This window comes from Lemur catta, chromosome 1 (genome assembly GCF_020740605.2).
Source record: "Lemur catta isolate mLemCat1 chromosome 1, mLemCat1.pri, whole genome shotgun sequence".
NCBI classification, from domain to species: domain Eukaryota; kingdom Metazoa; phylum Chordata; class Mammalia; order Primates; family Lemuridae; genus Lemur; species Lemur catta.
The window spans coordinates 273,639,658-273,661,804 of NC_059128.1; the positions used below are offsets into that span (position 1 = coordinate 273,639,658).

Consider the following 22,147-nt stretch of genomic DNA (forward strand, 5'->3'; position numbering starts at 1 on the left):
TCATTGTTTTGAAGTTAGATTTTGAAGCGAGGTTTGCCTTTTTCAAACATAATCCCATATAAAGAGGGTGAAGCTTCCAGATGAATTTAAAAGTTCCTGAGGGCAATTCCCAGGGGGGAGAAAAGATTTCATAGGTACCAGCTTTGTCTCTTTCTTTTGTTTTGTTTTAACGCTAATGCTTTTGAATCGTCAGATGGGTGTAACCCTAATCCAAGGAAGTGATTCCAAATTCTTTTTCCCATGAGCTACATACAACATAGCAATTTCAATTGCAGTAAAATGTGTGTGTCCCACCACCTTTGAAGCATTTCTATTAATTCATGCAGACAAACACAGGCTCAAATATACATGCACAAACCTACCTTAAAAGGCAACAGTGGTCCCCAGCCCGACTTGCCCCAAGAGCACTGTGGCATTTAGATATTGAGGTTGGGAATGAAGTCGGGATGAACAGAGGCTGGGGCTGGGGGATATGTCAGCACCTGTCCCCCGGCGCGGCCATCAGGGTTTCATCTCAGTCTGTGAGAATGTGCCAAAAACCTGGAGAGGGTCAGGTAGGAGAAACAGAAAAACAGAAAAAGAAAAAAAAAAATGATAAGCCATAAGGAAGCAAACCCATTTTCATCAATTTTCTGACATCAACTTTGTGTGAAATACGATGCCCCGAGTCACATGATGCAACACTGAGCTACAGGTATAAAATGACACCTGTAGGTTTAATCAGATAAATAAATAAATACCAGACTAGTTACATTTAGGGCAATAAACAGCTACTTGATCATTTTAATCTCTCTCTCTGTAGAAGACAGTCGTGGATGACAGAAACACATTACTAGGGTTCTACGGAATGATTTCCATCGGCCCCCTCAGTCTTCAAGGAGTCTCAACACACAGAAATGATAGGAAAAAAGCCAGCCTCAGTTATTCTCAACACAGAGCTGTATTTATAAAGGAAGTTGAAGAAAACGCTAAAATAGAGTAAAACAAATGCCCAAATTCTCATCGTACACACATTTTCTTAAGATGACAAACACTGAATTCAGAGGAAATTCATGAAGAATATGCACAGGAAAGAACTGAGGCAAAATATCCAAACTGTTATTTAACCTGGAAAATTAATGGACAAGAAGAGCTCCAGGCACAAGACGGGGTGGATGATCTTTTTTTCATTTCTTTTTCTTTTGCAAGCCTGCCCTTTGAGGTGAGGATTACAAATACAAGGGCAGGCAACAAAAAGGCCTGAAGGGCTCCTTTGGGTGGCTTCATCTGGGCACTTTCCTACTAGACGTCCCTCTGCGGGCTCCTGCTGCTGCCACCGTTGCTGGTGGGCACCTGAGATGACGAACACTCTGAGCCGGGAACAGGGAGAAAATTGCCTGTTTTGTGGAAAGGAACCACACAGAGGCAGTAAGTAAATACATATATACATCCATACAGAATAGAACAATAAGTGAAGTTACAGTCCTTTATCTTGGAAAATGTGCTATTTAACAGTGAAGTTGGTGACTCACGCTTGCAGGGAAAGGAGCACGAGTTCTCAGCAACACCCCATTATTACCCCACAATGCATGCCCTTTCCATAATTCCCTCATTGCGGTCCTGTTCATTCTCTTTTCCTAGGCATCCTCCTTAAACTGCTCTCTGCAAATTTCCAAATTTTCAAAGCAGTTCCTGAATTGCTTAGAAACTGGCAGAAATTAATAAGCAATAGCCCATTTATATTGAAATGGACTCATTACGGTGCCAGCTGCCAATAATTTGCAAGGCTGGATTCTTGCTGGCAAAGGAGGCCTGCGGGCGGCTGTCCTTCCACCTGCACAATGGAGGCTGATAATGCATTTTTTGTACTTTAAAAAAATTACAAATTCTATCTACCAGAACTAAAATTTTTCTCTATCTGTATATTCTTCTAGTCCCTCGGCAGAAAAACTACATGGGGAGGAAAGTGAAAGTTGTAGGGCATTATTCATAAAACACAAAAGAAAACAAAACTGAATTGATTTGTTATAACTTTTTTCTGATTTCAGGCAGAAAAAATTTACCTGTGACCTTGGCTGTGGAATGGATCCGTGATGTGGACCAATCAGCAAATATGCTAAGGTCTCAACGCACAAAGGCACCCATTTTGCTTCCAGTGGGCCAACTGCACCATCGTGAATGGATGCCACCATGGCAACTTGAGAACTACCAGTACTCTGGGTTTTCTTCAAGAGCTGCAAAGAATTCGATTTCACTGGGAGGCAGCTATGTACCAAGCCCAGTGCTCGGAATGGAAGCCAGGAGTCATACTGCATGCATTCAGTCAAATCTTGACTTTGCAAGTCAAATCTTTTCTTTCGGGTGACTTGGGGCAAACTCTTAATGTCAGTCTACTCCTATAAGAGCCCCTAAACCACTGGGTTGGTATGAACATTAAAGGAGATCATCATGTTACATAATTTGTTTCATGCCCACCCCATGATCAGTTCTCAATAAACATTAGCTGTTGTTTCCACTATTAAGATTTGTAAACCATAAGGAAAGTGCTGCAGGATGGGCTTCTATTATGGGGGCTTCCCTAGCAACAAGACACCTAATTCAATGAAACTGGATCTATGGTATAAGTTGGATGAAATCAGTCACCTTAACACATTGACTGCCACACTAGAAAAAAAAATAAAAATTTTCCCTGGGGCCACGGTGTTTTATTAAAACAAAATGATCCTTTCTAATTTGTTATTTTTTTATTGTTTTCTGTGCATCGGTTATATGCAACTCAATCCACGTTTTTAGAATTAAATTGTCAATATTAATTGTAACACTAAGAATATCAACAACCAAGATTTCCATGAACCAGCTGCAGGGTTTTGCTTCACAGGGTCCTGAGGTCAAAACTAGCCTGAGTTAAATACAACTCACGTGGCAGTCAATGTGTTAAATTTGCTGTGGAACAGTATAAGGGATTAATTAATCCAGCCAGAAGATGTCGTCTCCTCAAGTGGCCACAGCTCACGCACACACACAACCATGCTGACGAAATGCGGCAGTACCAGTCTGCCTGGTGACATTACATTACGATGACCCCTAGTGAAGTGAATGTTGAATACACCAAGTTTTTCAGTCTCACTCTGATTCACCCTCAACTCATAGGGTCAACTTCTGTGTCAGGTGTCAAACAACAGGTTTTCACAAGAAAATGTGTGCATTGGAGGTGGGGAAGGTATTACTGAAACTAATCTCGGGCTTCAAGAACCTGACAAAATAGAGCTGAGAAGTGTCACTGTTTCAATCCTGTAGTATGATTTAAAATGAAAATACAATAAGTGTAAAAGTTATTGTGTACATGGCATTTAAGCCATGGCTTTCCCTAGAATGTCTGCTAGACCAGAACTTCCTTTTTCACTTTCAAAAACCACCCGTAAGGCCTTCTGTTATTTTTAAGTCCTTGCAACTTCCAGGAATCAGAGTGTATAAAGAAAAAGATGATGTCTTGTACTTGCCCTCAAAACACCCAGGTTCGATTCCCAGGCTCTAGTTCTTACTAAATTATGTGACTTTAGGATTGTAAATTACCCATTCCAAAAACCATCAGAAAAACTAAGGAGGTAATACCATCTGCTTTACTAACACCAACCTGAAAGGCTGTTATAAGAAATTAGAAAATTAACATGAAACACTATAAGCTATAAAAATTTTACATATGTTAATTCTTACTCTAATCATGGTTTAGTACCCAAAAATGTTCCATAATTAGTGAATTAAATAGAATCATGAAGTTTCTCCTTACTCCAACCTAAAGCCAGAGGGAGGAGGAGTAGAGGTCTTAGATCAAAATTCTGAATATTTATTTGATAAGTAATAAGCACCAAAAGCATTTAGTTTTTAGTATTCATACTTAGACCCCAAATCAGTAGTGACTGGATGGATGGATGGATCTGGGGCAATGGAAAAATGTAAATGGTTCAGAAATTAAGGTTAAACAAATTCCATCAGTCACCTGATACATAATTTAAAATAGAATAGAAGAAATTACTACTGGAAAAAGAAAAAACATACAAAGGTTAAGACAAAGGGGGAGCAATGGTAGCAGCACCTACTCTACCAAACTGCACACCTAGCTCCACTGAACAGCCTTATGACGGCCAATTCAAATAGGGAAAAAACATGGCAGTTGTAAAGTCCGTCACGTCTTAATCAATTGCTCAGCAGAAGCATGAGAAAGTTCTTGGTACTCAAATCAGACAGGAATTTCCACTGAGTGGTCCTCTGAGGCCACTGTGATATGATGAACAATGTTCTGGACCTCATCCTTCCACATGGGCTCAGTGACAAATTTCATATGGATATTTCTTGTCTTGAAAATTGAGTTTTTAAAATCAATCACCATACAGCAACAGCAGTTCCGAAGAGTTAGGAGACTGCTGCAGAGTGAACAGGCTGTGGACCTGAGAAATTCTCCTAGGATACTGTCTGCCCTCCAGAGAGTGATGGATCATGGCTGAGGGCTCATGAGCCTCCGATGGGGCTCTCGGGCTCACACTTGAGTATAGCTGGGTCACGCTGCCAGATAACCACACTCCTCTGGTGTTGAGGGGCAGTTCCACCAAGGGTGTGCTTGTCTGGCTTTTGGGAAAGCTGAGACTGCAGTAAGGATTCGTGCACAAAGAAGAGGTCCCCATCTTCCCTCTCAGGTGAACCATGTGACCACCGAGGGCCCTGGGGCAGAGTCCTCAGTGAAAAACCAATTCCTCAGCACAGACAATGAGCTCTGATAAGGACTCCAAATTCCTATTCCATAAAGCATGAATGAATTCGTTTTAGCTCAACCAATTTTTTTAAGGCAGGTATAAACAGACACCCAAATCAGAAAGGAAAAAAAATCCCAAAAAGTTTTCATATCCACAGACTGCTCTAGTTTTGAGCAATGTTACTTCCTAATATATCCAAATGTATCCCAAAGTAACTAAGCAAGGAAACATATTCATAGAATCAATATTTTTAAGCTGCTATAAGTCGGGAACTATCTACTAAAATAATAACTTTAATTTTAGAACAGTGAATCTTTGGCAACACTTAACCAACAGGTTTGGCTGGGACAGACATTACCACATTTCTTAGGAGTAAAGTCAGTGCATTTCAAAATGAAGTTAATATGTTCTACCCCAACTTAGGGAGGTCTACCATTTACAGAAAAACTTACTATCTGGCTGGCACTGTGTTAATGGCTTTAGGCCAAATCACTCTTTGGAGTTTCCCTAAGTTCTTGGTGTTTATTGTCTTGTAACTACACCTCCAACCCGCAGCTGCCAATGTTCCCCAACCCCAACATTGCATCATTTACTGTGAAGTTTCCTACTGGCTTCATCTGAGTGGGTTGGGAAGCCATTAGTCCCAAAGGGCTGTGTCACACAGCTGGCTATCAAATCTCCCACATAGCCACACAGCCTGACCCTAAGAATGCCTCGCATGTGGCCCCAGCTTTCCGGAATGGATTTAATAACTTTTCAGGACACACCAGGAGAATCACACGCTCTCTCAAAAATCCAAGCAGCATCATTGCCATTTCTCTTTTTTTTTTTCCTTATTTCAGAATATTATGGGGGTACAAATGTTTTGGTTACATGAATTGCTTTTGTACAGTTTGAGTCAAAGTTGTGTGGCCATCACCCATATAATGTGCACTGTACCCGTTAGGTGTGAATTTACCCGTCCTCTCCTCCCCACTGCCACCTGCTTGATTTCCATTGAATTTTACTACCATACATGCCATTTCTTAAAGCCAGGAAGCTACTGAGCACCTGGGAAGTCCATTCAACATTCCAAGAGTACGCACCATGGAACGCTAGAGCACAGAGTTGGTTGATTCCAAGTTTGAGTCACACCAAAAAAGCACACCTATGTCACTGCACTGTAAGGCAGTGTAGAACATTTGATCCCAAAAGAAAATGGAAATGGAGCTGAATGTAATTAACCTCTGATGCTGAAATCTGTCCTTTTGCTATTTCACACATTGTGGCTTAACTTCCAGGGTGTTCCTGTGAAAGAACCAGGTTATCTAAGTGCCCATAAGACAGCAGGAGAGGATGGTATTCCGTTCCGTGCTTTCGTACATCCTATCTAAGATTATGAGAGACTATAATCCTTAAACTGCACACCAAAGCAATCGTCTCAAGAATTTATCAACATCTTAGTTCAGAAGAGATTTCAAAATCAAGTCACTTTACCCAACAACTCATTTTCCAAAGTCGAGCCACCCAGGTCTCTTCCCCGAGGCCGATCTGCCTCCCGTTCCCATGTAAGCAGTAGAAGCCTCAGCAGGCACAGGAAGAAGCCACGTTTCTGGGACCCACGGCAGGGTGAGTGGTGGGTAGAAAGAGCTCCTCTTTCAATGTCAAAGACTGAAGCTCCAAGAAGGGAACTTGGTTCTTATTCTCTCTGGTTTTCCAAGCCTGAGGTTCAGGCTTGAGCCACCACAGAGACAGGGGAATCTCCATTCTTAAAGGACACGTCCCCGTGTGAGCAGTCAGAAGGAAAGGCACCCCAAGGGATTCTCAGACTCGGCAGCTGCCACCTGCCTCCAAGACCTTCTCCAAACCTGCCCAGGTGACCCAAACGTATCAAAGTACGACTTGCAATTTCCATGATGGCCTCTCACCTTTACAGCCTGGCCTCTCCCTTAACCTGTTCTCTTACCGTGCAGCCAAGAGGAAGCCTTTCAGCCCAAAATACAATCAGGATATCAAGGGGTACCCTCCTTCCTTCATTGGGAAGCAGAAAAGGACGTGGTCATCATCCATGATGTCATTCCCTGAGCCACCCCACAGCCAGTCCCCTGACCCGGAGCTGCCTTCCCACGCAGAGCGGGAGGCCACTCCAGACTGGAGGACGAGCTCCCTGGGATAAGGGTGTGCACCCAAGAGGCCGGTGTGGCAACCAAGCCTGTCAGCAACGAGGGCTGGGACTGCCTGCAGGGTAGATGACAGAGAAGATGTCACAAGCTCCTCTGGAGAGGTCACCCGGTGTGATGACAAATCCGCTTTCTTGGCCCCTCACACTATAAGCTTAAAGGGCCCATCCAGAAAGAACCACTCCCCTCATGGAACTGCTGCTTCCTCCTTGGTTCTGTCCCTGCTGCTGTGGCCTTTATACTGGTGGCAGGAAATTCTTTTAAGCGAACACGGCTACAGAGTGATTTCAGCACTCCAGATATCAAGGCTTTTAAGGCTGTGCCACTGGAAACAGAGAGGAAGGAAGAGAATCTGGAAATACTAAGTATGTATGTGTGTGTATTTGATTAGCAACTTAATTTAATAACTAAAAGGCAATGAGTAAGTATGACAGTTGGAAAACATAGCTGCCATATGTGAAAAGTGAAATTGTGGCAAGATCTGTGTCAATTATTATTAAAGGGAGATTATGAACATCGACCTTTATATATATTTAGGTGGCATAACCTGACGGAAGGATTTTCATCAGAGACTAAACATTTCAGTGCAGCAAAGAAGCTTGCACTTTAAAGTTAAATTAAATGATTTTTTTGAAAAAATTTAAAGGCATTCCCAACGATTTTCAAAATGGGAGTGATTCTTTACCGTTAAGTCACCATTGGTTGAAAGAGTAAGAACTAAGGCTCAAATCTGAGGACTCTGTCAGAGGTATCATAAGATAGATGACAGAACAATGTCCTAAGGCCGAGTCCCAAGTCACTTCCTGGGTGCTTAGAACCAAATGTTCCTTTACCTTCTCATTTTAAAATTAAAAAACAAAAGCTTTCAAAATGACCTCAATTTTCTATTTGCAATTCACTGCAAGTTGCTTGGCAGTTATACAATTAAGACTATAAGCTCTAACAGATAAAACACAATCTTTTATTTCATTGATTCTAAGAAACACTTTTTTTCACTTTTACCATTTCTGAAATTGACTGTATCTTACACTCACGATGGTGTATTGTGGTTTAATCAGCACCATTTTTTTCCTCTGTGGTATGTGAAATAGTGGTACATTTTATAAATGATAGCATCTTATGAAACAGAGTATATAAAAATAAATTTCTAGACAGCTCCACTTAAGACTATCTAAAAACTGCTTGTGAATTGTTTGGATAAAGCAGAATATCTATACAAAAACTAGTGATTATCACCCTTTCAGTTCAACTCAACCAAACATTTCTTGGGCACCTTTTATACGTTTGGGATGAGGAAATAGACCATTTCCTTATGATGCCTACAACCTGGGAAACGGTGGTCACTTACCTACTCTGAGACAGGGCTGTAACAGCTAGTCTGGCATTATTAATAGTGAACGTTAGAAAGAAACAGACTAACTCTGCAGGGAGAGGCTATCAATTGAAACTGGTCCTAAAGGGTTGATAAGATTTGGCTTAGCTTAAGAGGATGGATGGAAATAAACAGGGATAAAAGGGAGTTCGCACAAAAAGAAGGCAGCAGAAAATTCTAGGAAAAGAAAAGGGTTATAAGCAAAGGCTCCGAATGAATCATCAGCCCAATGTTGGAGAGAGACGAGTGCATGGAAAAGTGCTGGAGGTGATGAAGCTAAAATGAAAAGGTAAGTTGGAGCTATGGATGCTACACAAAGGAATTGGACGTTATGATGTGTAATGGAATTACATGATGGGATTGTATTACGGTATGAACAAACACGGCTTTTCCTCCCGGCTAGCTTGGAAGAGAAGGTGGAGACTTACTGGAAGCAATCAATCACATGAAACGGCCCAAATGGGACGGTGAGTGCCGTGGAGTCATGAGAATGGCAGGTAGGACCACCGGGACTTCCTGGCCACATGTATACCTTTGACGAACAAAGGCAGGAGAAGGACGAGGCAGAGACTCCTCTGAAGTTCCTAGTTTGGTAACTGAAAAAACAGAAGGTGACAAGAACACCCTCCACTCTGAGGTCTAATGGAGTACCCAATTCAAAAGTTTTATCCCTGAGAAGCCAGAATTCACTTACAATGATCTTACTGGAAATTTGGTGTCCATTCCACAAAGAACTTCAAAACAAAGAAACCAGGGTTGGAACACACTAGGACAGCAATACATTTTTTTAAAAACATTATTTACCCCCCTCTCTTAGTTTGGGCTGCTAGAACAAAATACTTGAGTAATTTATAAACAACAAAAATCCACTGTTTATAGTTCTAGACACTAGAAAATCCACGATCAAGGCCCCAGCAGATTCTGTGTTCGGTGAGGGCCTGCTCCTCACACATGGCACCTTTTTGCTGTGTCCTCATATGGTGGAAGGAGCAAACAGGCTCCTTCCAGCCTCTTTTATCAGGGTACTAATCCCATCTATGAAGGCAGAGCTCTTGTGACCTAATCACCTCCTAAGGGTCCCACCTCTTAATACTATCACATTAGATATTAGGTTCAAACACATGAATGTGGGGGAGGGGCCAATATTCAGCCCATAGCTCCTCCCAAAAAGCTTAAATCAGGAAGGATAGATATCAGGGTGGAGAGACAGATAACAGCCAATTTCACTAAATAATCAAAGAACTTTTAAAAAGACAACAAAATTTGGGCCGGGCACGGTGGCTCACGCCTGTAATCCTAGCACTCTGGGAGGCTGAGGCAGGTGGATTGCTCGAGGTCAGGAGTTCGAGACCAGCCTGAGTGAGACCCTGTCTCTACTAAAAATAGAAAGAAATTATATGGACAACTAAAAAATATACATATAGAAAAAATTAGCTGGGCATGGTGGCGCATGCCTGTGGTCCCAGCTACTCGGGAGGCTGAGGCAGTAGGATCGCTTAAGCTCAGGAGTTTGAGGTTGCTGTGAGCTAGGCTGACGCCACAGCACTCACTCTAGCCCAGGCAACAAAGTGAGACTCTGTCTCAAAAAAAAAAAAAAGAGAGAACAAAATTTGAAATGATATAAACAGATAATTCACATAAAAAGCAATATACATACCCATTAAACTTTCAAAGAAAAAATTCTCTAATAACTTGTGAGAGGCCAGAAGTTTAAAACATTATCTCAACCACACCTTTCAGGAACTAAATCAAAACCGGTAATAATAAATGGATTAAACAGCATCAATAACTTAACACGAAAATAGAAATATGCTGCCTCAGGCTTGGTACCGTCAAGTTAGTCAATCAGATCTGAGTTCAACCTCCGAACTCTCCAGGCCCACAGGACTCCCACTACGCTCCTTACCCACATCTTGAGATCAGTCGTATTATTTAAATAAGATCATCGACTGCACGACATGTTCCAAAGCTGTACAAATCATAGCGAGGTACATCTGGAATGCATAAATAAGTGCGCCCAAGTGCCACTTCAAACAAATGTAGCATTTAAGGACAATCACTTAACCTTTCTGTGAGTGCGTAAATGAGAAGTCAGTAGCTGTGCCACACCGAGCAGGCCTCAGGCGACGCTCCGGTTATGTTAGTGACCAGACGGTGAAGGCTGGGAGTGGAGCACACAGCAACGGCGGCAGGGGGATGGCAAGAAAGACATAGAGTAACGACGGGGTCACAAGTGGCTCGGTCCAACCTTCCTGAGCATCCATTCTCTTTAGAGTGAACAAGACAGCCTGGAAGTTTCTGTGCTCCCTACACCTCAAAAGAAGTCCATGTTTCTCTAACTGGCTCAGGTCAAAACCCATGAGCATCACAGTGGTAACCACCAAGAGACTTTCTCCACTGGACATTCTTTTCTAGTAAATAGGTGATTCGGTTAAGGCAAAAGTACCACTGAGCTGGACCCACTGAGAAAGAGAAGATGGAAGGGTCACCTTTAAGAGCCAGTGCAAGATCTTTCTGGTGGATAACAACAAACATTCGTTGTAGCCAAACTACGAATTGGGAGAGAATAAAAAAGTACATGAAGTAGCTGCAATCTGGAATTTTTAAAGTAGAAGGGAAAAAAAAATTCAAACAGAGCACATATGCCCCTCCCTAAAATCATAAGAGGATAATCAGCCTCTTTCAACATGAAGGCAGTTCCTAGGGAGTCATGGGAACATTTCTAAAACAGTGATACTTCAAAGTCCTCACGTAGAAACTGATACATAAAATCACAAAGCAAATCTGTTTCTTGTATGACAGCAACTGGCTTAAAAAGCTTGACATCCACTGCCAAGTAGTATCTATGGGACCACACACAAAGCAAGTGAAAGAGACAAGAGGCCTGCCTTCCAAGAACCAATGAGTATACGCCTGTCTAGGGCACTCGTAGGCAAATGGATTTAAGGGCAATAAAATAGTTATTAAGCATGCCCACCCAAAACAGTATGAGTGCCTGCCATCACTTTTTTTTTTTTTTTTTTGAGACAGAGTCTCACTCAGTCACCCCAGCTAGAGAGCAGTGGCATCTTCATAGCGTACTGCAACCTCAAACTCCTGTGCTCAAGCAATCCTCCTGCCTCAGTCTCCCAAGTAGTTGAGACTACAGGCACATGCCACTGAGCCCGGCTAATTGTTCTATTTTTAGTAGAGACGGGGTCTTGCTCCTTGCTGCTCAGGCTGGTCTCAAACTCCTGAGCTCAAGTGATCCTCCCATCTTGGCCTCCCAGAGTGCTAGGATTACAAGCGTGAGCCGCCACACTGGCCAACTTATTCATATGATTAATATATAAATTATATACATGAACTGCTGTTCAGACAAATTATGTACACTTCAAATTTCTCTGTATGTTTATAAAGGACATAATTTACTTGAACCAAATGGAAACACACAGACGTTTAAATGCAAAAGATAAAAAGAAATAGAAATTCTGAAATTTCCTTCCCATGCGGGGTCCCCAACCTATGGTGAGTTGTACAATTATTTCATTATATATTACAATGTAATAATAATAGAAATAAAGTGCACAATAAATGTAATGTGTCTGAATTATCCCAAAACTATCCTCCCCTCCCCAGGCCATGGAAAAATTCTCTTCCATGAAAACGATCACTGGTGCCAAAAAGGCTGGGGACTGCTGCTGTCATGAATTCATTTTGCACAGCCAGCCAACATTGAAGACTACTGCTCAAGGAAACAGAGGGCTGATCTGGAACATAAGGAAAAAAATCAGGAAAGGCAGCCTGTGGAAAACTCAGGTGGGGTTTGCAAGTTGCACAGGAACTCACCAACAGCGGAAAACAGATCATCTAATGTTTGGTTTTTGACTTCATTTATTGGAACAATCCTCGGTTTCCCTATCTGCACAGCCTAAACTTAATCTATATGTCAGCCTTATGCAGCAACATCACATGAGGGCCAAAATCTCCCAGAATCTTCCGGAAGGTACCCATCACGATTCAGGAGGGACGTGCTGAAAACCTCAAGATGCTCTGAACTCATCTGCTCATAGCACTACCTCTCACTAGGGATCATTAAATCCAGTTGTACTTTTGCAACAAAGATAATAAATATCCCTTCACCGGTAGTTAATAAGACAACACCATATGTAGAAAAAGAAAATAATAAGACAAAAGGACTCATCCCCGCCCACCACAGGACAAGACAATACACTGTAGCACGATTCACCAAGATACAGTAAGCAAAAGCACCTTTGCCACCAGAACCGCATTGTTCAGTGTGGGTAATTTTAGACACAGACAGAATAAGTAGCCAAGAAATCTCACTTATCTAGTCTAGAAGTACAAAGGCTAACATAACAAGCAATGACAAATGATTAAAAAAATATATTTTTTTGAACAAAACTTTTGTTCTCCTAACTACGAAAACAAACTTACCTAGTTCCTTCCAGATTTTCATCTACCTAAACCTAGGTCTTCAGCACAAATTCCTCTTTCTAACCTCCTAGTAGACATCCCCATGGGGCTATCCCATTGATAGCTCTAATCTGACACACCATTTAGGGTCAAAACCTTCCATGTTTATGATTACTCCCAGAAGGCAGCATGATTTGTAAATGTAACATAGTCTATGGATTCGGGCAGACCTGCCCTTAATCTGCCATTCAGTGAACATGTGACCTTAAACCAGCTACTTTACAACCCTATGAACCACTATCTCCACCTGCAAAATAGGAGATCTGCCCACAGGTTTGTGCTGGGGATTAAATGAGGCAACGTAGGTGAAAACACCATTCCTTGGCATTTAGCTAGGGCTTTGTGAATGTGCGTTTCTTCCTCTCTCCTTCTTCTTCCCCTTGTTCTTCCCCAAAGGTCCTTGAAGGATCTTCTGTATCTTCTCCCTTCTGTTACTATCCTTCTAATCCAGGTCTCCTTGCTTTTAATCACCATCGCTAATATTCCCCTTTTCTGCCCAATTCACCCATTGCATACATCCCTGCAAAACTAGTCGAATGCACAAAGTGCATGGACTACCCTTGGAGAGCGCCACAGCTCTGATCCCTGCTCTGCCAGCAAAGGTACGAACACCCCCAGCATACATAGCAGAGAGGAGAGCCACAGAGGTAAAGCAGCATCTTCCTGAAGAATCCATTTTACCAAAAGATTCACTTAGGAGGTCAGGGAGAGCAGGGGAGGTGGGGCAGACTGATACCGCAATAAGATTTTAAATGTGCACGACTTTCTATGATGAAATACCCATCTTCCCCCCAAAATAAAATGGCACGTGGAGTGGTTAAATGTTCATTCTCTCTTTATGTTGTGTTTTATTGCAAAGCTTTGATCTTCCAAAGTTTTCTTTATCACTTTTCTCCTCTGAATCCCGATAGCTATCAGTTATATGAATACTTGTCTTAAACCTTCTCCTCTGGTAGGATCACAAGTTCTATGAGGGAAGGGACCACAGCTTACTACTTTTTGTCATAGCGGTCAAGGGCACATGACCTCCTGTATTAGTCAAAGTACTCCAGAGAAAGAGAATCTGTATATATAGATTTATAGTTATAGCTATGTATCTGTGTCGAGAAAGAAAAAAATTTATTTTAAAGAATTGGCTCATACAGTTTTGGGGGCTGGCAAGTTTGACACCTGCAGGGTCAGGCAGCAGGCTGAAGACCCAGGGAAGGAATGATGCTGCAGATTTGAGTCCAAAGGCATCTGGAGACAGAATTTCTTCCTTTTCGGAGGGCCTCAGTTTTTTGCCTTAAGACCTTTGACTGATTGGATGAGGCCCACCCATGCTATGAAGGGTAATCTTCTTTATTCAACCTCTACTGTTGCAAATGTTAATCACATCTAAAAATAACTCACCACAATACCTAGGCTGATATTTGAGCAAACAACTGGGCAGCCCAGACCAGCAAAGTTGACAGATGAAATGAACCATCACTAGCCCAGACTTTTCTCTAGTATTAATAACTAGAAATGCCATCAATATAGGCCAAAGGAAGAAAAGGAATAAAACGCATTCCCCACAAAACATTCGCAATGGACTATCCAGCAGGTGTTCTGGGCCGATCCCCCACCCCACAAGCCCTCTTGTTGTGCTCTCTGAAGGGAGGGTGACTGGGGTGTCCAGGTAGCCACAGGCTCCAGGGCACAGAGAGGTTGCTGAGAAGAGTGGTATAGTTTCTGTGATTTTTTTTTTTTTTGACATACATTTCTAGACAACTGCACCCATGCAAGCTTGTCTCTTGATAGCCAAAATTGTCAAGAGCTGTGACTCTCTTTTACTTCAACATGTAAAACTGTTATCAAAATATATTTGCAGATTGGAAAACACACACACATCCACACACGCACGTGTGCACACAGCCAATGTAGTAGTTTATACCACAGATTCTGGTTCTTGAAACAGCCCCCATCTTTAAGCCCCCCTCCCCTCCTAACACACATTAATTATGGGGACCCTGGGTACAGAAGCTACCCTGTTGGTGATATTTCTGCTCTAGCCTTGGATCTGAAATCACCACCTTCTCCCACCTCTGAGCCAAGACTTCAAGCACACAGCGGGTTGGGGGTGGAGGGTGTCCCCAGCAAGTCCTCAGCTCCGACACAGCTGGGCTTGAAGTTCAGCATGAAAGCCCAGCAATGGGGAGGAGGGTCGAATGATTGTTCAACACCCTCCTACTCCCTGCTCATGACTAATGCATCATGCTGGAAAAGCGTTTCCTCCCAGCTAGTTAAAACTGACATCCAACTGACATCCACATTTAAACCAAACCAATCCCAAGAAGGCTCAGGAGTCACTCACAGCCCCCCCAAGCCCTAAGTATACCCCTTTCTGAAAATATCCACCTAGGGAGAAAACAAGCTGAGAGTTTTGTATTAGGAGTTCTTTCTAATTTGCTTCTCCACGGGGCAGGGAGCTTGGATTTTCAAGGGTCAAATCAAAGAACATACACAGTGGGTCGGCAATTGGTATTCCTTTTCGTGCACCAAGATAACTTGTTAATTTGGGGCAAATCGCTTAATTTCCCTATGGTTTCAGATGCTTCCTCAGTAAAATTTAGCACCTAGTAAGTGCTTTAAAAATGTTGGGCTCCACAGAAAAGGGAGATGTTGGGTATGGTATGTAAAAGGAAAAAAAAATGGTATTGTGTGCATAATCAACATAGGGATTTATTTTTCCAGTAGTGATTTTCCATTCAAAATAGCACCCATGAGAAGAAGGAGGGGGATTAATCAAGTGTATTCACTAAATAGAGCTTGGTGATCAAAATAACATCAGCCTTCTGGTTCTGCTGATGCTTCACTTGCACGGGCGCGGGGAAGTGGGGCCCGCACGCGGCCTGAACTCATGTTGGCGCCAGGGTGCCAGCTCTTAAGCCACCTGTTTTGTTCTGCTTCTCTCGCTCCATCCCCACACTCACAGGAACAGCCTGCCATCTGTGCTGTACCGCCCAGCCCCGCTCGGTTTCCATAAAGGTAAATAAGATCCTGACATTATTTTTCATCTAAAAAATTTCCTGCAATTAATGCTTCCAGACTCAATCTCAATTCAACTCAACCCAAGTCAATGCCAACATGTACTGAGCACCCACTCTGGGGATGGATGGCATGGTTCAAGATTCCACATCTTGGATGCTAAGATGGGGAAGGCTTAAGACTCCTTAAAGGGCCTTAAAAGATCTTTTATTTGAGAGGGTGGAAGGGTAGAAATAGGATAAGGACCCAAGAAGTATAATATGAGGTCCAAGAGTTAGGTGCCATACAGTGAACTCAGAGTGCTAAAAAGACAAGGGGTGCAATTTAACAAACTCCTGTATGCCCTGAGTGTGTTGATGCAGCTTATATATTTACAATTAAATATATGCACTTAACAGGGCAAAGGTAAAAATCCGTGCATCTTTTGAAAATATAACACATAACGATAAGATGGCAGTTCAATTTGACTATGACTTTTTAAACCTGGATTTGGTGATTACTCAGGAAAAAGAAATAATCGTTTTGGTATCCTACTGGATCTATCATCAGAATACTGCTGAAATTGTTGGAAATTGTTCTAATTCTGGGGGTTAATAATGAGTATTTGGAAATAATTTTACTATAAAATCATGGTATAGAGGAGAATATAGAGTCCAAAAAAAATATTCTTTAAATAAGATTTAAAAGTAAGATTTAAATAAACAAGAACAGGTAATTTCAAATTTTAGGCTATTTAAATTTGAAATGGATGATTTTCATCCTAAAAGTTACAGAGGATTTCTCCAAAAGAGTCCCATATCGATAGCCACCATTTTCAGACAGGTAAAAATGATGAAATATGAAATTTTTAAAAAGCCTGCCTATATATAAATCATCTGCAAGATAACCTGAAGATAAAAAGGTAATACTTGGGTGTTGAAATACTTTCTATTCTCTTCCATTTCAAATATCTGGCTGAAGAAGAAACAAAATGTGTCTCCTCATTAGGGAAAACTCAGGGAACTTTCAGTTCCAATTTGAGGTTGCATTGCATTCTTGATCAGCTCTTTGTAAAGGCATATCCTTGACAGCCCCTCTCCTAAAATCATGCCACTGACTTCAGGGCTCCTCTAGAGGAACACTCTACGATACATGGCTACATGCACTCTGCCAACTACATGCTTTGTGTGAAAAGAAGGGCACCAGGGGTGAGTGAATTAAGAATAAAACTAAAATTCAATTTAAAATTTCACACCATATAAACTTAGGGGGTATACTTGAAAACATCATGCTAAGTGATATTAAACCAGACACAAAAGGACAAATACTGTATGATTCTACTTATATGAAGTATCTAGAATAGTCAAACTCATTGAGACAGAAACAGAATGGTGGTCGCCAGGGCCTGGGGGACAAGGGGTGATGGGGAGCTAGTGTTTAATGGGTGTGGAGTTTCACTTATGCAAGAAGAAAAGAGTTCTAGAGATAGAAGGTGGCGATGGTTACACAATAATGTGAATGTACTCAATGCCACTGAACTATAGCACATAAAAATGGTTAAAATGGTAAATTTTGTTGTTTATATTATACAATAAAAAATAAGATGGTATAATAATAACTAATGTTTGCAGAGTGCTTCATCGTTTTAAAAGTGTTTCTATACACATTAGATCATTTCATCATCACCGCAACCTGGGGAGGGGTATGTGTGTTACTCTTGTACCCATCTCTTTGCAAGAGGCACGTCTACAGCCTTGTGGATGGAGGAGTGGCTGGGCTGCTAACAGAACCCAGGCAGACCTCCTTCACCCCATGCTGTGCTTAGTTCACTCCTCCACCCTGTCTTCCAGTAGTTGTACATATTCTGTAGAAATATAGAAAATGTTTCCAGGTGCTCCAAGAAATATGCATTCTTTGCTCAAAGTCAGGAACTCCAACTCCAGGAGTCAAGAAATTATTTCCCTTTATTTAACCCAGTGTTTCCTAAACTTCCTTAATCCTGAAAACTTGCTTCGTAGAAGATCTATTGACAACCTGTGGAAGAGTTAGTGTTTCATGGGTTACTACTGTGGGAAATCATCTTAACAAAATGTGCTCCTTTAGATGACTACAGATTCCATCTATGTGCAATAATCAAGAAACTAAAGTGTTTACTTAATTGGCAGTTCCAAGTATCAATAGCATCGCCAGCACTACTCTCATGTGGCAATCCTCCCTCACCAATTTTCTGTCTTCCCTCATCCAGATCTTTCCATCAACCATAAAAGTACCACACAGATCATGAGCAAGACAATGACTAACCTGACAGACGTCATCCTTGGCTTCTGTATTTCTTACTCACCAGGCACGGATCACAGCAGATCCATTCGAGGGTTTATGTGTGCATGTGTGTGATAATTGGGCAATGTGCTTTAGAAAAAAAATAAAATAAAAAGAAGGATAATGGTATTTATTCCTCCTACCCCAAATCCTTTTTCATAAAGCCTGGTATAAATAAGTCAGAGGAAGAAACAACTATATAACTCTATGTTAAATAAATATATCGGAGGAGGAATGTGTAAGGTAGACCAGGAATACAGGTTCAACAATAATATGTAGATTTGGAGTTTAATATATTTCATTAGCAGTTTCTTCATACTAATTAAAACAAAAACATCAGGAACCCCAAACCAAAATTCCTAATCATGGGTTTCTTGTTTTGTTTTGAACACAGTACATCCAAAAATCTTTAAGACAAAGCAAATAAAATTGTTTAAAATTAATTTGTAATATGCTATATATATATATTTCATTCTTGAAAAGACTTCAATATCTCCTTCTGGGGCTCAATTAAAAATAAAAATGCCCTCCCTATGTCTTCCAGAATGAAGGAAAATACATCCCCTGTGTTTAAGTAGTAAACCTGGCCATGCTGCCATGTAACCACCCTCTCCCTTCCATGACATTTCTGAGAACGCAATTAACTGCTGACATTGGCCAAGCTGCAGTAGAGAAAACATTAAACCTGTCAACTGTTATTTCTTGTCAGGGCTTGTGCTGTTTGTTTGTTACGTATGTTCAGTTTATAATGGGAGTTTGTCAGCTTCTTTTTGTTTGAACTTGACACAATGGGAAAAGCCCTTAAGGGTTAATTATTAATCTCAATATGAAATCTCAAACAGATAACGCACAGGTCTAGAGCAGTTGGGAAAGACACCCAACAGCATTAGTCAAAACAGGGACTGTTCCCAGACCAGAGCAGTCTTAAGCCGGTCTGCGTTACATGAGCCAGTAAGCGACAGGGAGTGAGAGGTTAGTGCTCAGAGACCTGGCTTTCTAGCCAGACACAACTGGGTAGGAATTTTGCTTCTGCTATTTGATACCAAATGACAGTGGAAAGTTACTTCGCATCTCCAAGGCTCAGTTTCTTCCTTGGTAAAATGGGAATAATAAGAGTAAATGGAAAAATCTATTGGAAATCACAGTCTACTGCCTGAGCTACAGAAGTGATCAATAAATGGCAGCCTGGAAAAAAAAATGTAGGGTCTTTCCTGACATCTAGATAATCAATAAATCACCATCATCTCCGGGTTTCGGAGTCATAATTAGAAGTTTTCAAAAAATAACTATGAAAAATGCTCTGTGAAATTAGTGCCTGAATGCATAGACTTTCATTTCTTATTGATTACAATAAAAACACATGAAGCTCTCACATGGCAGAGAACAGTCATGAGGGCATCCAGCATCCTCGTCAATGATAAACGTCAAGGATGAGAAGTGTCAACTCAAAAGACCATTGCCTTGTACAGTAACAATACACCAATTCTCTAGCTTTTTCACATCTTTGCAAGCTTTTTGAAAAGATTATTGTTACCCAAAATTAAAGTCACAGAAAGTTCATCTTCTAAATATAAGTAACCATTGTTTATTAAAGATGAATAGAGACAAAAATGTAAGTATCTTGGAAAGAATACTGTTAATGACAATTCATTATTTATTGCCCCAGAACTTGTCAGAAAGGTAAGAAGCAAATCAGATTTACTAAATGTAGATAAAGTATAGATACATTAAATATAGATGTAGTAGTAAAATACTCGTTCTATAATATTTGGACTTAAAAGATCATACTTTTGAGGGATAAAAACCAAGTTCCAGATATCTCATGGTAGGAGGTGCAAGTAGTAAAATGCATTTGGGGCTAAGTTGACTCAAAAGAGCCAATACCAAGAACACAGCTCATAGGAGGTAACCCCCCTGCCCAGGTATGTATGGAAGTGACAGTAGGATGGACCTGCCTGGTGAAATTTTAGAGCAGAGTCCATCCAGAGAGTGAGACTATACGATGATGAGACCACTTTTTTGCTAACAACCATAAACAACAGCTATTGTGTATAAGACACCATGCACCCAGCCATTAGGACTGAAAACAGGGTGGTGATACAGATATGATTGTCCTCATGAGTTAGCCTAGAAGGACTCAGACCACAAGCCCAGGCCTGGAAGTCAGTGGCCTATTTCTACAAGGCCTAGTTTATAAGAACTAGATTAATACAGTAGAATTTAAAATTATATAATAAAAACCCTGGATTCAATTTCTCATTCTTCTGTAGACTCTCTTATCATGAAGCCCTTAACAATGGAACACAGATGAGGGTATTAGATAAGGACCCTGCTGGGACTGTATAGCACAAAAATGGAGCCCAGATGGGAATTATATTCTAGGCAAATCAATCAAAACGGAGAATAAACATACAGTTGCCTGTCCCTACTATCTGAGTGGGATATTAGCTTCAGAGAATAAAAACATTATCCAACATACAATGGAGATGGCAAATGTTCTGCAGAGCCATCCATAGTTGATTTCAAGTAACTTCTGTATTTAAATCTTCTGCTTTACAGGGCAGCACTGCCTTCCCCATGATTAGCATCAGAGTGATTTATAATTGCCAGAGCAGAACAGAACTAGAAGCACTTCCTCAAAAACACTCTGAGGAAAAAAATGACTAACTAAGATAGAGCAGAAAAGTAACTGAGATCGTGAACACGATGTAACTCTGCCCCACGGTCCTGCTTTCAGAAAGCAAAGAAATGGAAGACAGCTTCATGGTGGGGTGCTGGGCTATGGCCAACCTAAAGGTTTCCTATCTAAGTTAGTACCAGAGGCACAAGAAACGGTAAATACAGCAGCCAGGCAAGTAAGTAGTTGGAGGGAATGAAAATGGAGAGGAAAGAAAAATTAAAATGAAATGAAATAAAATAAAGTGAAATATAATACAATATAACCTTGGAAGTTTAGGTCAAAAAAGTATCAGGATAAACTGATTAAATCTCAGTCCTAAGTGAGTAAATGCTCTTTATTTCTAGGAAGCCATCAGGCAAAGCTGTTTTTAAGAAATCCATGTTGCCAGCCTCAAAACTGGGAGTCCAGTTCAATTCCACTCAACCAAACAAGTACTGTGTACTGAAGGCAAGAGCAATGTGTTAAAATAAGAACCTGGTCAAGATTTCTTAAAATATGAGTGTAGTTACTTAAAATTCAAGAGAGAGGACAAACGAACTTTTCAGTCTTAGTAAATTCTGACAACAGAATTTACCTAATTCCTGTCTCCAATAAATCTTTCATCACACGGGTCTGTGGTAATTGTGTGTGTGTGTGTGTGTTTGTGTGTGTGTGTGTGTGTGTGTGTGTGTGTGAGAGAGAGAGAGAGATATTTATAAAATAATTGGTAAATATTTTAAATATTTTTCTTAACAAGGATGAGCAACTGAAAGTGTTCATCAGAATCATCATTTCACTAAAACGTTGATTTAAAAAAACACCTATTTATTTTTTAAATCAAATTTGGAGTCAAGAGTTTTAATTGCTTGCTTTTAGTGTGGCAAATTAGAATAAACTATATAGAAAATTCAGTGATAATAGATGAGTGTTTGGTTCTACAGATGGCCAAAAAGACAGGATTGCAGGATTCAACAGCAATGGAGCAGCAAGCTAGACTGGGTGGGGATGGGGGGAGGTGGGGAGAAAGGAGTGATGAGCATTAACCATAAAAAGAAAAAATAGTCCCCAGCCTTTATCCTTCCTTAAAGGACCTTGGATAAGAATTTAGAAATAATTCCTGCAGGTTCCACTGATAGCTGCCCCTCAGTGGGGCTTGTCTTCTCTCTCACTCACATCTCTTCATAAAAATCTGCCCTTCTATCTCCTTGGAAATCTTAACAACACCTAGTTGTAGAGAGAAAAGTGTTTACAACATTTCGGGTTCTAACATGATTGAACCCCTCCTGAGCCTTTTAACAATTTGTATAAGAATGTGCCTGGAGGTGCAGCGCTACCCTTCCCTGCCAGTTTAGAAATTGTAAACAGGCTTCAATGTTTTTTTCAATTTAGGAACAAAAACAATTCTCCCTAAAACCTTCAGGAAAAAAATGCCTATGGCTTATTTATC

The 22,147-nt window shown here is 41.0% G+C and overlaps 1 protein-coding gene across 2 annotated transcripts in view; it reads right to left on the reverse strand.

The window, feature by feature from the left end:
* The window catches only part of TIAM1 (TIAM Rac1 associated GEF 1), a 275,808-nt gene that overhangs the window by 131,371 nt on the left and 122,290 nt on the right, over window positions 1-22,147 (reverse strand). For both annotated transcript variants that reach the window (XM_045540534.1, XM_045540532.1), the window contains exon 3: window positions 363-540. The gene's annotated coding sequence lies outside the window, so the exon portion shown is untranslated. The remainder of the gene's footprint in view (window positions 1-362; window positions 541-22,147) is intronic.